The following is a 16,657-nucleotide window of genomic DNA, read 5'->3' as shown; positions in this document are numbered from 1 at the left end:
AAACTAAGGAGATACGAGTTTATGGAATACACCGCAGGGGGGCGTCGCAGGACAGTAGCGAAGAAGCAATCTGCAAGGAGGCATTGGTAGGAAGCTGCTTTTAAGGAGGGAAAGTGAGGAGGTATGATGACATATGGAATTTTCCCTTCTTTGGTAAGTGTGCCTAGTTGTGAGTAACCCATTGGTCAGTTAAAGCCTATGGATATTTCGGGGTGGGTTGCCTCATGGGCCGGTTTGTATTCAGCCAGGTTGTCACCATGGCCTTTTCTGCATTCCATTGCTCAAGTCTGTTTGCCTAAAAGCGACCTCTACATTGGCCACCAATGCTAGTAAGGTCTAGAATATCCCGGGCTATAGATGCTCATTCCAAGCCTATCTCCCTTGCTCAGTCTGTTTCCCCCGCAATTTACAGCGTTGTTAAAAGCTCAGCGATGCACATATTTGGCACCAGTGCCCTTACAGGAACACCCTTAGGACATTAGGATAAGATGAGCATCTGAAAGTAAAGTTTATTCATTAAACACACCAAGTAGGCGGTAGCACCTACTGATAGATGACATCAGAATGACAGCCTAAGAAGGCTGTTTCTCAAAAGGAGGGTTACATTTTGCATACCGTGCTTTCGGGGGATTACAGGGTGAGCCGGCACCTCTCAATACATACTTGTTACTCTTCTGAATTTTCAGGTCATTACATTAGTACTGGGATCCTGCATTTTGATGCAGAAAAAGTACCGCCAAGTGCCAATTTTCTCCAAATTAAACCTCAATGACACAAGTAAAGTGGTTAAACTAAGGGAGGGCGAGGCGGGAGATGCAGCAGGTAACCTGGCTGGGACTACTTTCTTTTGTCAAGGTGGGGCTCTACTCTTTCCTTCCCTCACTCCCTCTAAGCTCCTGGGGCCTCCTCTTTGGGTTTTGTTTTTTTTTCCGGGGCCTCCTCTTCCTCGCGTCCCCTGGGTCAGGCGGCTCGGCCCTTCAACATCAGAAGTAGCCACCGGGCCGGCTCGGAGAGAAGGCGAACACACAGCCAAGGACGCGCGCGCTCTCAGAGGCGGCGCAGAAGCCGGGACCCAGGAAGGCTGCCCCCACGCGGCGCTCGGACGCAAACCCGCCGCCGAGGCCCCGACACCGCCTCCACCCGGCCTCACGCCCGCGGCCCCACCCCCTGCTGCCGCGCGTAGATAAACGCTGGGTTACTGCGGCGCTGCCGCAGGCGTGCGGCGTGCAACTCGCAACCAATGAAATGCCAGGAACCAAAAGCAGTGACCAATGAGACGCTGGGAGGGCCCGGGTGGCCGACCAATCGCGACGCTGCGCACCCGGATGTGCTTGCCAGTTCTGAAGCCCATCTGTGGGCAAGTGTGAGGGGCTCCGCACGTGGGGTTGGGGCTGGAAGCCGGCAGGAGGGCTGAGCGTGGGTTTGGTTCAGTGTGTCGTGCGTGGGGGTGGTGTGTAAGCGTCGTCTCCTTGGGGTTTGAGCAGGGGAGAAATCAATGTGGTCATTAGTCGTGGAAAGAATTCCACCGAGGGTGCCAGGACCAGCGTGCGTGGAAGCCCATCCGATGGTACCTCACAGGGACTAGGAGAGACGAGCCTGGTCGGACAGTGAGAATATGAACCTCTTACCTAAGAGCTCCAAGGAGTTTGGCTCCGTGGACTATTGGGAGAAGTTCTTTCAGCAGCGAGGAAAGAAAGCTTTCGAGTGGTACGGAACCTACCTGGAACTGTGCGGCGTGCTGCACAAATACATCAAACCCAGGGAGAAGGTACGCGCGGCCTGGCGGTCCTGAGTGTGTGCTCGGGAACGTGGCAGATGATAACTTTACTCCTGGTGGATAGAGACAGGCGTGAGGGCCCTAATTGGGCCCATGTTTTGAGGCTTCTCCGCGTCATTCCGGCCCAAAGTAGGCAATTTAAAAATGTTCTTGCAAAGGCTTTCGGATAACAGACATGCGGCGCCCAGCTCACCGCTGAACTAATAGCCTCATTGGGACAGTGACTTCGTTAGTTGGGCAACCTAGGTATGGCCTCCTAGAGAGACCCTGTGCTTTTCTGTCACCGTCCATCCGTGTAGAGCAGACAGTACTTGTGGCTTTACTGACACAGGAATCTGTTAGCCAAATCGTTGTTGTGGGCACACTGAATTTCAGGCACTGTGCTCAGCCCATAAGCAACAAGAGCAGCAAGGCGTAAACCTTGGGCACGTTCCGGAAGTGACAAGTGGTAAATGCAGCAACGGGGTGGATAGAAATGGAATTGTACTGGAGGTAGGAAAAAAGGAAGGGAGCAAACTAACCTTCGTGGAGGTTGTGCCAGACATGCTGGGTGCTGCGTGTGTGTGTGTGTGTGTGTGTGTGTGTGTGTGTGTGTGTCTGTCTGTCTGTTAAGGAGTTGAATTCTCACAATAAACTCTGTCAGGTTCATTCATTGTAGGACATGGAAACTGAGGCTCTGAGATCCAGTTTCTTGCCCAAGGTCATACATGTAGTATGTGGTCACATGGGTGTTTAAACTCAGGCCCATCTAGTCCCAGCGTATGCACTTCTCACCAAACTTTTCCAGAGATGGTGACATTGGGACAGAGTTTTGAAGGATCAGTGGGCTTCAAGAGGCTGATCACCGTGGCCCTTCACCGAGGTCAGCAGTACGAAAGCATGGACAGCATCCAGGCCGAGCTGTCAGCCAGAGTCCTGGAGCTGGCCCCTGCCGGGATGCCCACCCAGCAGCAGGTAACAGAGCTTCGGCAGCAGCATCCACGGATCTTAGACAAGTCGTATTAGCAGCCAGGAAGGCGGAGGGTGTCTTGGAAGGAGCTAGCACCAGTGTCTGTGCCCCTGTCTATTCCTGGAGGGCATGTCAACAGCTGCGAGCTAAGTGGGCAGAGCTTATGTTCTCTTGCCCCGGGCAGTGAGAGGAAGGTGAGAGGTGGCTTTTCTTGAGACCATTGAGACCCAGGGTAGCATCTGTGTGTGTGAGGCCTCGAGACTCCTCATAGATGGCACGGAGGAAATGCTGTCCACCTTGCAGGCTCCAGCTCTTTCTACTGTGGATTGTACAGACTGTGTTTCTCTTTCCCCTCTTTGTGTAGGCCTTGACCACTCCTTGACCATTTTGCTTTTTAGAATCATCGAGTGTAGAATGGAAAAGAGCCAAAACAGCTCAGGTTCTTTTTTAGGACATTACCATTGCTGGCCTCGTATTTTACTGGTAAGGAAACTGAAAGTTTTTGCCAAAAGAGTGATGTGTTGTCCATTGACACTGTCTGTCTTGTTCCATCCTGCTCAGAAGGGTAGTTGACAGGTGACTTTTTTGTAGGCACTTTATAGTAAGGAATTTTATCCTTCCTGATAGGAAAGCCAAGGTGCCTGGAGGCTCTTTGCAGTAGTGACAGATCTGAAAAGATGAACCTAGACCCCTGGTTCTCGCCTGTGCTTCTGCTCACTAGGCTGACTTGCGTTTACAGATGAATGTGTGTTTGATTCTTCCTGGCAGACTTTGCTGAGACTTTGCTGTTGGTCCATCAGAGATGCAGATCCTGTAGGGAAGTTCATTTGTGACCTTCTCTCCAGGACCTGCATCTCTGCGATATAAGGGGTCCCTGGTGATTGGTAAATACTCTTGAAAGTCTTTACAAAGAAATGAATGTGAGGGATGCCTGGCTGGCTCAGTGGAATGTGCGGCTCATGATACCAGGTTTGTGGTTGAAGCCCTACTTTGGGTGTAGGGATTAGTTAAAAATAAAGTCTTTTAAAAAAAGAAATAGATGTGAAGATTGGGAAGGGAAATGGAAAAGTCTATGGGGAAAATGTATTTTTCTCCTAATTTTTTCTCCTGTTTAGAAAAATGAGAAAAAAGATGAGAATAATTGGGGGGAGAAATCTGTCCACACTTGGAATGGTTGCTTTCCCTCTGGATATGTTATTTTTTTCCCTGTTCAGATTCCTTCTTCATAGTTATAGTCCCCTCCTGCATATTACCTCTAGCTTTTAAGGAAAGTCCTTTTAGGAACTGAGAAATTCATGTTTTTCTTAGGGAGAACCAGTTGCATTTCACTAATGGTTTGGGGGATCTTTATATGTTCACCTCGTTTTCAGTAAAAGTGAATTAAACGTTTTGTGATCTATGGAACGGCCCCAGGAGGTTCTTTAATAGAATGGCAAATCTTTGACGTTTTTGCTGGCCAAAACCCTGGTATCGGGACCCTCAGTTAGAAAAGGATTATAGTTTCTCATATGCCACTGCCTCCGACAGTAGAGGCGTGTAAGGTTACAGAAGTCATCAGCGTCAACTGTCTTGTGGTCTGAGAACAGTGAGTACAGACCAGCAAAGGCACATACATTCTTATCTTTCTTCTTTCCAACCATGTTCTAAGTTCATAAGTGTCCAGTTACTTTCCCCTCAAATTGTAATCTGGAAAAGGCTGCATGTGTTGATGTCTAAATTTTTTTTGTTCGTTTATTTAAAAAGGCGATGAAATATATTCAATGAGATAGGTGAAGTACACGGATTTTAAGTATTTCAGTTTGGTGAGTGTTTGCATATGTATCTACTCCTGTAACCAGGTAGTTCACTTAAGAATCATGACTCCAGAAATACCTTTGCACTAGGAGAATTTCTGGCTTTCGGTAATGCATTATTTGAGCACCCAATGCAATTCTTTCTTGAATTTTTACTTAAACAACAACCAAAAAAACCTTATTGTGGGTAGTATAGTCATAGCTATACTACTAGTAACAGGTTTGGATCTGACCACAGTAGCAAAAATGTTCATGTTCCTGTCTAGATTGTCACTGTCTTCACCCAGAGTCCTGAGTATATCTTATTGAAACACCCTGTACTTTTGGCCCGTCTTGGTGTTGATGTGTGTCCCTAGAGTGTAAGTTCTTATGTTTAATCCTCAGACATTAATCTATGTTTAACATCTCCTTTTGGTGATTCTTTCTTGTTTCTTGTCTACTTCTATCCCCCTGTGTTTTCTGTGGTTTCTCTGTACCTAGGACTAGGATGTGGGCCTTTGTTTTCCTGTGATTTCTGGAACTTGGATTTATTGCCCTCACTTGGTTGATGTGTCTGAGAGGGCAGTTGTGGCCTTTGAGTTGAAAGCTGGGCAGAGGGCATTGCATCTACACTGCCTTGTGATCATGAGCAAGATGTTGGCTGTTGTCCCTCTCAATTCCTAGGGGGAGTCTAATGCTCATGGTGGGGACTCTTGGTATGATGTCAGCTGAGTGCCTTGGGACTTGAAGGGTCCCCAAAGAACCATGTACCGGTTCCTCTTCTGGATCTAGTAAAGGAAGGATTGTGAGGCCAGGGTTGAGTTTTCAGATGTAGATGTCAGATTGGCTCCTGCGTTTTTGGGATGAGACGGAGAAGCTAGGCCTTTAAATCTTGTATCCTCTGGGCAGAGCCAGTGATCTGACTCCCCCTGCCCTCTTTACTCTCCCCGAGGCTGGTACAAAACTGTTCATGAGAAGATAGTAAAATGATGCTTTCTTCCTTTATTGCAGAGACCCCACTGGCATTGTTGGTGGTAGGCCTGGGCGGGGGCAGCCTCCCCCTGTTTGTCCACGATCATTTCCCGAAGTCCTGCATTGATGCTGTGGAGATCGACCCCTCCATGTTGGAAGTGGCCACCCAGTGGTTTGGCTTCTCCCAGAGCGACCGGATGAAGGTCCACATTGCAGATGGCCTGGACTATATTACCAGCCTGGCAGGAAGAGAAGGTACTGCAATTGAAGAATTCGGAGGGATGTTGAGGGAAGAGTAATCCAAGCTTGGCAGACCTGCAAGGGCTTCTAGAATTCCTCTGTAAGAGAGCAGCGTTAGGATCGTCCCAGTCTTTCACCTGTTCATTTCTTCATTCATTGGTTGACATATTGATTCAGTAAATATAGAGTGCTAGCCATATGCTCAATACTGTGCTAGAAGAACTCACTTCTGGGGCGCCTGGGTGGCTCAGTTGGTTAAGCGTCTGACTCTTGATTTCGGCTCAGGTCATGATGTCATGGTTGTGAGATCGAGCCCGACATTGAGCTCTACGCCAGGCGTGGAGCTTACTTAAGATTCTCTATCTCCCTCTCTCCCTCCCCTTCTCTCTCTCTCTCTCTCTCTCTCTCTCTCTCTCTCCCAAATAAATAAATAAATAAATAATAAAAACAACAACAATGAAAAACCCCACACCGTTTCTGCCCTTGTGGCGCTAACAGATCAGTGGGCTTCTCTCCTGATTCTCTTCTGACCCTGTGTCCTTGCCACTTCCTCACCTTCCCATGCAACCTAACGTCTGTAGTCAGGTGAGCAGAAGGGGAAAAGGATTTGGGGTGTGTGTCAGGAGGTGTTTTGTAAATCTTTCAGCTGCAGGTGAAGCCAGAGATAGCGTTCGTGTAGCCCGGTGACTAAACCTGCGGGGTGCTGGGCAGTGGCTGCAGACGGGTGTTTAGTGGTTGTAACCACCGGGTAGGGCTGCTCCGGGCAGCGCGTGAGTAGAGCCTGAAGATGCTGCTAAACATCCTACAGCGCCTGGGACGGCCACCCATGACAAAGAATCGTCTGGCCCCAGATGGCAGTCGTGCTGAGGATGTGAAACCCTGATATAGATGTCACTCGGCGGGGATTCTGATGGAGTGAAGGCTCCATTTTGCTCTAATGATTCGTATCCCAGACGGAGGACAAAAGGCACGTTAATGTTCTGCAGTCGCTCCTCCGGTCCTTCTGCCACTTTACACGTAGGCTCCCGTGACTGGTGCTTTCCGGAGTGTGTGTCCCTCAGGGAGAAGTCAGTCAGGCTGGTCCAGGCTTAAGGGAACCTGGGGAGCTTAGGCCACCCACCCTTCCTGGTCTGCCCATTCCATACCTGATACTCTGGCTCTCACTGGATTAGAGTAGCTCCCAGGAGGGTGTGGCAAATCAGGATGCCGGGGGTGAGTCCTTTGGTGCTGGGTGGACAGATGGTGTGTTCACGGTCATTGCAAACTGAACTGAACTATATCAGAGTTTCACAGGTTACCTGTCTGAGTCTGGGGCCAGTGTGGGGGCCCAGGCCCAACCTAGCCAATACATGGGAAACACTTAAAACCGTGCTAGGCTCCTGGCAGGCACTTCGTGCGTGATGTGTTGCCCTTGTGATTGCCTGTCGGTCAGTGTTGAACAGCCTGGCGATCATGTCTAACAGCCACCTTCCAGATTGTTGGAGGGCTCAGTGCTACAAATGTGGGCAATGGTTGTCATTGGACTTTGATGAGCCAACATGTCTAAGAAACCAAAATGAGATCTGTGTTGTAGATACTAACAGGCTTGCAGGAGTCCTAAGTCAAGATTTATTTTATTAATTTAATTTTATTTTTTTAATATTTTTATTTATTTTAGAGAGAGGGAAAGAGAGACATAGGGGCAGAGAGAGAGGGACACACAGAATCCAAAGCAGGCTTCAGGCTCTGAGCTGTTAGCACAGAGCCCAACGCGGGGCTTGAACTCATGAACCACAAGATCATGACCTGAGCCGCAGTCAGACGCTTAACCGACTGAGCCACCCAGGTGCCCATTACGTCATGATTTATTACTTATTGAATAATCATTATCATAGTCTCAAAGTTTGCTAAAAATCAGTCGGTAGCATTGCAGGCTTATTCCTTGTAAAAACCATTTTCTTCATAGCAAGGAGTACATCTGATTCATCATCAGTACTTTCTCACCCATTTAGCAAAATCTTTCTTTCTTGAATGTTTTTAGAATTACCTGGAGGTTGAAGAAAAACACCAGAAGCTTCCTATCTCCCCTCACACCTGTTCCATCCCACTCCAGGGTTTTGACTCAATTGGTCAGGAATGGAGCCCAGGTTCTCAAAGTATTTAGGATGTTCCCAGGGTGAATCTAATGTTCTGTTGGGATTGAAAATTGCTATATAGATAGACTCTCAACCAAGTAGCACTTATGCTAGGATAGGTCCCATTAATTTATTTGGAAGCCTTTGGTAAGTGCTTTCAAATGTGGAAGTAGATGACATGAATGCCCTCTCAGGTGGGGTGCTCACAGTAAACCCCTGACTGACAATGACTCCCCTGACAGTGACATCAGTGCCCTTACAGGCGAACCACAGCCTCCACGTCATCCTAACTGAGCTGCTGCGGCCCCCACAGGTCACAGGGGAGATGCGGTGTAAGTGGTGTCAGGCAGAGCCTTGTTTGCTTCTCTTTCCCAGTGCGGCCCCACTACAGCGTCATCATGTTTGACGTAGACAGTAAGGACCCAACACTGGGGATGAGTTGTCCGCCGCCGGCTTTTGTGGACCAGCCTTTCCTGCAGAAGGTCAAAAGCATCTTGACTCCTGAAGGTAGGAAGACAAAGGTTGGGGAGGGAGGAGGGGTGGGTCCTTTAAATTTGTTTTTCTTTTCAAATGAAAAATGCTCATGTTAGAAGTGTGTAGCTTGATGAATTTTCCTAAATTGAATACACCCACTCTTGGGCACCAAACACGGAACATTTCCAGAAGTCCAGAAAGTCCTCTTTCGTCCTTCCAGTAACTCATCCTCCTCTCAGGGATAACAACTATCCTAACTTAAGCCAGCACAGCTTAGTTTTGCCCATTTTTGGTTTTTGTATAAATGGAATCTTACAGAATATATTCTTTGTTTCTTTCATTAACATGATGTTCGTGAGAATCACCCATAGTGTCGTGTTTAAGTTGTACCTTATATTGCTGTGCAGTGTCATTGTGTGGCCGTACCACATTCATTTCTCCATTCTGCTGTTGGTATTTGGATTGTTTCCTTTTGGGGGCTTTTATAAGTAGTCCCTGCCCTGGTGTGAAGCCCAGATTCCTCTACCTCTGCCCCCAGGAGGAACCTGCACGTTTGGAAAGGTTTATGTTTGCCAGGAGCATGAGGCACGTGCCTCCCCGCCCCTCAGAGCCTGCACTGGCGACCTGGCCTCTCCACAGACACTGGGCCTGGTCCAGGTCCACGTCCCTTCTGCCTTGGCTGTGGATGGCTGGGGCGCAGTGTGCACCCAGTTTGCTTGCGGAAGGCAGTTTGGGCCCTCCAGGCCTGGGGAGTTTAGGGTGGTCTCAGACCACCTGCCAAGCCTGCAGCCCCGAGAGAGCCCACCAGCCACCACAAATCTTTCTCAGGGAGCTGCTCTCAACAGGCAGCAGTCAGTCTCCCATTGGACTGGCCGCCAGTGGGGGCCGCTTGGGGCTTACCAGTAATCAGGTCTCCAGGGGTCTCTTGTTGAACACTACCCCAGGCGGCGGCCCTGAAGTCTAGACGTCCTCTAGCTTTCCCTTTAGGCGAGTGTGCACACTGGAGTAGGCTGCATCTGGGATTTATCCACATACCTGTGGCCGGGACAGCCTGCTCCCCTGCCGCCTCTCCAGACAGTTGCTCTCCTCCTGGCTTCTGGCTGCCCATGCACAGCCACCTGCTGAGCCTCATGAGCGCAGGGATCCCAGCCCAAAAAGGTCTTCTGAGACAGCAGCTGGAAATGGAGGGCAGACAGCCCAATTTGGGCTTAGCTGCCTGACGGCATTGCTGGCTTCTCCACCACCCAGTGGTGCTACGTGTGTCCCACTATTCACAATAGCTAAGAGGTGAAGCAGCCCAAATACCCACCGATGGGCAAATGCATAAAGAAAATGTGCAATTTACATACAGTAGAATACTAATCATCCTTTAAAGTGAATGAAATCTTGACAGATGCTACAACATGGATAATGTTTGAGGATGTTGTGCTAAGTGAAATAAGCCAGTCACAAAAAGACAAGTACTATAGGATTCCACTTGAGTGGGGTATCTGAAGTAGTCAGATTCTTAGAAACAGAAAGTAGAACTGTCATTGCCAAGGTTTTGAGAGAGAGGGAAGTGGGGAGTTGTTCAGTGGCCATAGAGTTTTAGTTTTACATAGAGTTTTAGAGCTCTGTTGTAATGTGGCTATTGCTAACACTACTGAACTGTACACTTTAAAATGGTTAAGAGGGGGGCCCTGGGTGGCTCAGTCAACCAGTTAAGTGTCCAACTCTTGATTTCAGCTCAGGTCATGATTTCAGGGTTCATGGGATAGAACTCCATGTTGGGCTCTACACTGACTGCGCGGAGCCTGCTTGAGATTCACTCTTTCCCTTTCTCTCTGCCCATTCCCCCGCCCCAAATATAAAGAAACATAAAAAAGTGGTTAAGAGGGACAGCACCTGGCTGGCTCATTCAGTAGAGCATGCGACTCTTGATCTCAGGGTCATGAGCTTGAGCCCCATGTTGGGCATAGAGCTTACTTAAAAAAACTTTTTTTAAAAATCAGGAAATTAAATACACATATGCATACACACACGTACTAAACTTTCCTGCCTAAGAGCCTTTGTTCTTGCTGCTTTTTGCATGACTGATTCCTTCTCATATTTCTGGTTTCAGCCTAAATGTTACCCCCCCCACCCCACCCTGGAAAAATCCCCCCTGACAGCCCTATCTTTTGAAATAGCCACTTGTTTTTCTTTTCAAAACATTTATCACAACATATAATTTATTTCTGCCTTTCTTTCCTGCTATACTACAAAGTCTGAAGACAGCAGCTGTGCTTATATTTAAGGCACACAACTTAATTTAGTAAGAGATATACAATAAACATCCAGTATACTTTTTGTGAGTGAACAAATGAGTCTGTATAAGCTGGGAATAATAACATGGGATTGCCGTGAGAATCAGATGCAGTAACATATTGGCAGAGGGCCTGGCACATACCTCTAGTTTCTAGGGACAGAATTTTTATTGTCCCAGATGACCTTTCAAGTCTGATCTAACTCCAGGCTTCTCAGGGATGGTACAGGACCCTGGGCAAGGCAAGTATGTGCATGTTAGTAAGCAGAACCCCTGTATTCTAGTCAGTAAGAGCAACCTTACCAAAGAGTAGGATTTTTCATGCCTGGGACAAACAGGTACAGAAGTAGTTGTTTGTTTTTTGCTCAGAACTCACGATATCCTTAGGGCCATCCACGCCTTATGGGAGAGGGTGGAATACTTAAAACAGGAGTTCTGAATCTGGGGACCCTTGAGGACCCATGAATAGAATTCAGAGGGTCTGTGGACTTCGATGGGGAAAAAAATTATATTTATTTTATTTATTATATTTATTTCCACTAACCTCTAACAAATTTAGCATTTCCTTCAACTATAGACGGAGACCCCTCTCCACAAAAGTAAACCCTGTCAGTAGTACTAGCTGTACCTGTGATTTTTTTTTTTCAACGTTTTTATTTATTTTTGGGACAGAGAGAGACAGAGCATGAACGGGGGAGGGGTAGAGAGAGAGGGAGACACAGAATCGGAAACAGGCTCCAGGCTCCGAGCCATCCGCCCAGAGCCTGACGCGGGGCTCGAACTCACGGACCACGAGATCGTGACCTGGCTGAAGTCGGACGCTTAACCGATTGCGCCACCCAGGCGCCCCTGTACCTGTGATTTTATTACCAATTGGAACCACTAAGATTTTTGTATCACATTACAATCATAGATATCTTGAAATATACTCATATGTGGAATTAAGGTACAAAACAGATGAACAAAAGAGAAGGCAAGCAAAAATGATATAAAAACAGAGAAGGAGACAAACCACAAGAGACTCTTAAATACAGAGAACAAACTGAAGGTTGTTGTCAGGGTGTTGGGTGGGGAGTTGCGCACTTGTTGGGAGAGCACTGGGTGTTATATGTAAGTGATGAATCACTAAATTCTGTTCCTGAAATCATTACTACGCTATATGTTAACTAACTTGGATTTAAATTAAAAAATAATAAATTATTTAAAAAACAAAAATAGATATCTTGAAATATTGTTTATGCTCGTTACTAATTCAAAATCATGGTAGATGTTGAGTATGACACTAGATTTTGTGGTTTAAGGAGTTAATAAAGCACATACCTTAGTGTATCAGAAATTTTACTTTTAAAATATTTTATAGCATTATAAATTGCCTTGCTTTGCAATTCTGTGTAGTTTATTATTTAAAAAAATTTTTTTTAATGTTTATTTATTTTTGGGAGAGAGAGCACAAGCAGGGGAGGGGCAGAGAGAGAGGGAGACGCAGAATCCGAAGCAGGCTCCAGGCTCTGAGCTGTCAGCACAGAGCCTGATGCGGGGATCTAACTCACGAACTGTGAGGTCATGACCTGAGCTGAAGTCAGATGCTCAACCAACTGAGCCACCCAGGTGCCGCTGTGTATTTTATTTTGATGCATTTAGAAATGTTACTCTGATAAGAGGTCCCTAGACTTGACCATATTGGCAAAGGTTCTTGGTGCACAATGCCTGTCACTTAACAGGAGCATTGTGGGGCGCCTGGGTGGCACAGTCGGTTGAGCGTCCGACTTCAGCCAGGTCACGATCTCGCGGTCCGGGAGTTCGAGCCCCGCGTCGGGCTCTGGGCTGATGGCTCAGAGCCTGGAGCCTGTTTCCAATTCTGTGTCTCCCTCTCTCTCTGTCCCTCCCCCGTTCATGCTCTGTCTCTCTCTGTCCCCAAAAAAAAAAACAAAACAGGAGCATTGTGAATGTTTCTTCGTGGTTGAGAGAATTTCTCCTATGCTTTTGTTACTGCTTTGAATCTATAATTATGCAAAGAATAAACCAGAAAGGCTTGCTTGGTCCTTAGCGAAAACCTGATTACATTCTTTTAGAAAAACGTTGTTAGAGATTTATTATTTCACTTTAACTTTTCATTCTCTGAAGAAAGTTTGAAATACATCTATTAAAGGTATTTGGATGATATAATTCCATTCCTTCTACATAACTGTTCATGTATACTTGTGACCATAGCATCTAAAAAAAATTTTTTTTTTTTTTACATTTTATTTATTTTTGATAGAGACAGAGCACAAGTCGGGGAGGGGCAGAGAGAGAGGGAGACACAGAATCCGAAGCAGGCTCCAGGCTTGAGCTGTCAGCACAGAGCCCGACACGGGGCCCGAACTCACAAACCGCAAGATCATGACCTGAGCCAGTCGGACGTTTAACCGACTGAGCCACCCAGGCGCCCCAATGACCATAGCATATAAAGTGGGGAACTGTGATTTGTGATATTACTTTAACTCAGTGAAGTGTGACTGTGAGTCTAAGACCCAGCTTTTCAAGGATCGTGTCTTAAGCTTAGAAATGAGTGTGAGCAGTGATGCAGAATTTTCTTTGCTTAAAAGAAAAAGATTAAAAATGAAAAGAAAAAGATTAAAAATGTTGTAATATTCACAACTCTAATAAAGGAAAATAGGAATGATAAATGCATATATATCATACATATAGAGGTTTAGATACAGCCTACGTACAGATAGAAATATGAAGTGAAAGGAGATTCTTCTTGTCTAAGAAATCTGTGATCTGTGGCAGAAGGGGAGCTGGTTCAAGGATCTCTGATTAAACGTGCCTTCATTGCCAGAAGAAACCAGAATCCTCTTCTCACGCTCGCTCTCCCCCAGTCAGAAGCCATGAGAAGTGATGACTTCTGACTACTGAGGTGTGTCTGGGAGGACCTAAGAAACTCTCTCGTTTAGAAAACCCTCTCGACTTTCTTGCATAGTTGCTAGCAAATGAGCTTATCCCTTTACAGTACTTTAAGTGCAGCTTAGATAAAGTTCCCTTTCAGGTATGATGCAGTAAATTGAGACAGACCATTGCTCCCTCTAGCAATTAATAGAAAACCAGATAAATACCAAAAACATCTCTATGAAGCAGTCAGAAGACTGTTTAAGCAGGAAGACAGAAAGGGCCAAGATTCCAGAGAAGGAACTGCGAAAAGGTGGTCTGCGTTTGCCCTGGAGATGCTTACAGATTTCGGGTGCAGGGAAAGCTCCTGAGCAAGCATCTGGGCTTTGCCTGGTCCGAGGACTGTTGTGGGGACAAAACAAACAAGCAAACCAGTGACACTTTGGGGTTTCCCAGGACCAGAAAGACAAAACTGCAATCTTAGAGAGCCAGGATCTCAGGGAGAAGGAAACAGTAATGAATTGAGGTACTCAGATATTTTTCTCCTCAAAATTTTGCTGAATTCTAAAGCTGTTTTGGGGTGGGAGGCTGAGATGATCAAACCACTGTTTTTCAGAGGCTTTTTGCTTAGCATCTTTATCAGCAGAGATGAGAGTGAATCTTCTTTAGAAGATTTTGGAGGATAATATCACATACATACACAATATTTCTTACATTCAGTATTTTATATTCCATTTTTAATACTCAATTATTTTATACTCAATAATCAGTACTGAATATGAAAAACTATTAGGTTGGGTGCCTGGGTGGCTCAGTTGATTGAGCATCTGACTCTTGACTTTGGCTCCAGTCATGATCTCATGGTCATGGGATTGAGCCCTGCATGGGGATATGTGCTGGGCGAAGAGCCTGCTTGAGATTCCCTCCCTCCCTCCCTCCCTCCCTCCCTCCCTCCCCCCAAATGCACGTGCTCTCTCTCAAAAAAAAAAGAAACAAACACAACTATTAGGTATGCTGAGATAAGAGTCTTATGACCAAAAACCAAGAGAAAAATAGACAATAGAATCCAGCCCATAACTAATCCAGGATTAGATTAACAGACAAGGACTCTGATTAAAATGTTCATAAAAATAGATGAAACACGGACAATTTCACTGGAGACTTAGAATCTACTTTTTAATGGAAATTCTGGAACCAAAAATACAGGAACTGAAGTGAAGGGGGCCTGGGAAATGAGGAAGCAGGAAATCTGTCTGTGCCCGTGGCTGCTGCCATTGGTTTGGGCATATGCCTCAGCTGCAGCTCTGGAGCCCTGTTGTCAGTGCCAAAGCCCTAAGAGCTAGTGCAGACTTAGAGGATTTGTACACACATTTTAAAAAACCAAACTTCTATTTTTTTTTTTAATTAAAAAAATTTTTTAATGTTTATTTTTGAGGAAGAAAGAGAATGCGAGTTGGGGAGAGGGAGAGGGGGACAGAGAATCTGAAACTGGCTCTGTGCTGACCACAGAGATGGAGAGCTCAAATTCAAGAACCATGAGATCAAGACCTGAGCCGAAGTCAGATGCTTAACTGACTCAGCCACCCAGGCACCCCAAAAGACCAAACTTTTTTTTTTTTTTCAACGTTTATTTATTTTTGGGACAGAGAGACACAGAGCATGAACAGGGGAGGGGCAGAGAGAGAGGGAGACACAGAATCGGAAACAGGCTCCAGGCTCTGAGCCATCAGCCCAGAGCCTGACGCGGGGCTCGAACTCATGGACCGCGAGATCGTGACCTGGGTGAAGTCGGACGCTCAATCGACTGCGCCACCCAGGCGCCCCAAGACCAAACTTTTAAAATAGAAGTTCATACACTTGTCTTCAAGAATATACTGTTGAGGTGCCTGGCTGGCTCTGTTGGAAGAGCTCTCGGGGTCCTGAGTTCAAGCCCCACTTCGGGTGTAGAGATTACTTAAATAAAACTTAAAAAAAAAAAAAAAAGAGTATACTGTGTTGCAGTAAATAGGTTCCAGAACATAAAGATGCATTCTTTTTTCAAGAATAATTTCTCAAGAATTCTCCAAATAATTCTAAGCACAAGTATGTTTTCAAGTATACTATCATGACATTTTAGAAAGTAATTGGAAAACTTATTGCTCTATCTATGAAGGATGGGGACAGGGGTTCAGTGATTGCCAAAGAATTTCCTTAAAACATTCCATAAGGATGGTTATCATTGAGTTTGATCCCAGACAGATATCCTATAGTTAATCCCATATGCCATGTTCCAGTCCTGGGACTGCTTAACATTAAAGTATACATTCCAAGCAGATGTGATGAATTCAGAGTCACAGAAAAGATACTGTGAATTTTTCTGTTAATTCTTTTTTTTTTTTCTTTTCAAGTGGGGAGAGTTGGATGCTCAATAAACTCAAACAACAAGCATAAGTAGAGCCAGAAGGAAAACTACTGCTTTATTATTTTTTTTAATGTTTATTTGAGAGAGAGACAGAGACAGAGCATGAGCGGGGGAGGGGCAGAGAGAGGGGGAGACACAGTCTGAATCAGGCTCCAGGCTCTGAGCTGTCAGCACAGAGCCGGATGCGGGGCTCGAACTCACAAACCTTGAGATCATGACCTGAGCCAAAGTCAGACGCGCAACTGACTAAGCCACCCAGGCACCCCAAAACTGATTTATTATTAATGATGAAAAATAGACATGCAATCTACCACAACATGGGGAAAATTGGATAGGATATGGCAAGCTATGGATGATTCAGAAAGTTGTTTTCTAGTTAATGCTAATTAAAATTATTTTGTTTGTTTACACTTTATAAGTAAGATACAAAGATAAAGTGTCTCCAAGAAATGCATTTTGAAATGCCAATGAAGTTCAAGTGTAACTTGACTTGAATGAATAATGAGCTGAAATGACTGTGGAATCCCAAAATCAATATTTATTTAAATATTTAAAGGCAATGATATGGACTAAGGTTTAAAGTAATCACGTTGCCTCTGTTCATTTCTTGATTTTATTTTTATGAGTCACAAACTTACATTGCTCATATTCTTTTTTCCCCTCCTGTTACCTTGAAATGTCAAAAGAAAATCAGTGCCAATAGGCCAGACTCTTTCTTGCTAGTCAAGCTATAATAACAATGAAACAGTTCAGAGAAAAGCAAATCTGTAAAAATGGAAAAACTCTACATTGTTTATAAGGTG

At 45.6% G+C, this 16,657-nt stretch overlaps 1 protein-coding gene across 2 annotated transcripts in view; it reads left to right on the top strand.

The window, feature by feature from the left end:
- The first annotated feature begins 1,352 nt into the window (after positions 1–1,352).
- The window catches only part of VAMP4 (vesicle associated membrane protein 4), a 52,019-nt gene continuing 36,714 nt past the window's right edge, over positions 1,353–16,657 (top strand). The window contains exons 1-4 of one of the 2 annotated variants that reach the window (XM_047840500.1): positions 1,353–1,768; positions 2,565–2,731; positions 5,510–5,725; positions 8,200–8,331. The gene's annotated coding sequence lies outside the window, so the exon portion shown is untranslated. The remainder of the gene's footprint in view (positions 1,769–2,564; positions 2,732–5,509; positions 5,726–8,199; positions 8,332–16,657) is intronic. The other variant, XM_047840502.1, reaches the window with a different exon arrangement.

The sequence above is a fragment of the Prionailurus viverrinus genome, chromosome F1 (assembly GCF_022837055.1).
Source record: "Prionailurus viverrinus isolate Anna chromosome F1, UM_Priviv_1.0, whole genome shotgun sequence".
Lineage (NCBI taxonomy): Eukaryota > Metazoa > Chordata > Mammalia > Carnivora > Felidae > Prionailurus > Prionailurus viverrinus.
The sequence above is the reverse complement of the archived record's forward strand: the minus strand, read 5'-3'. Positions and strand labels throughout refer to the sequence as shown.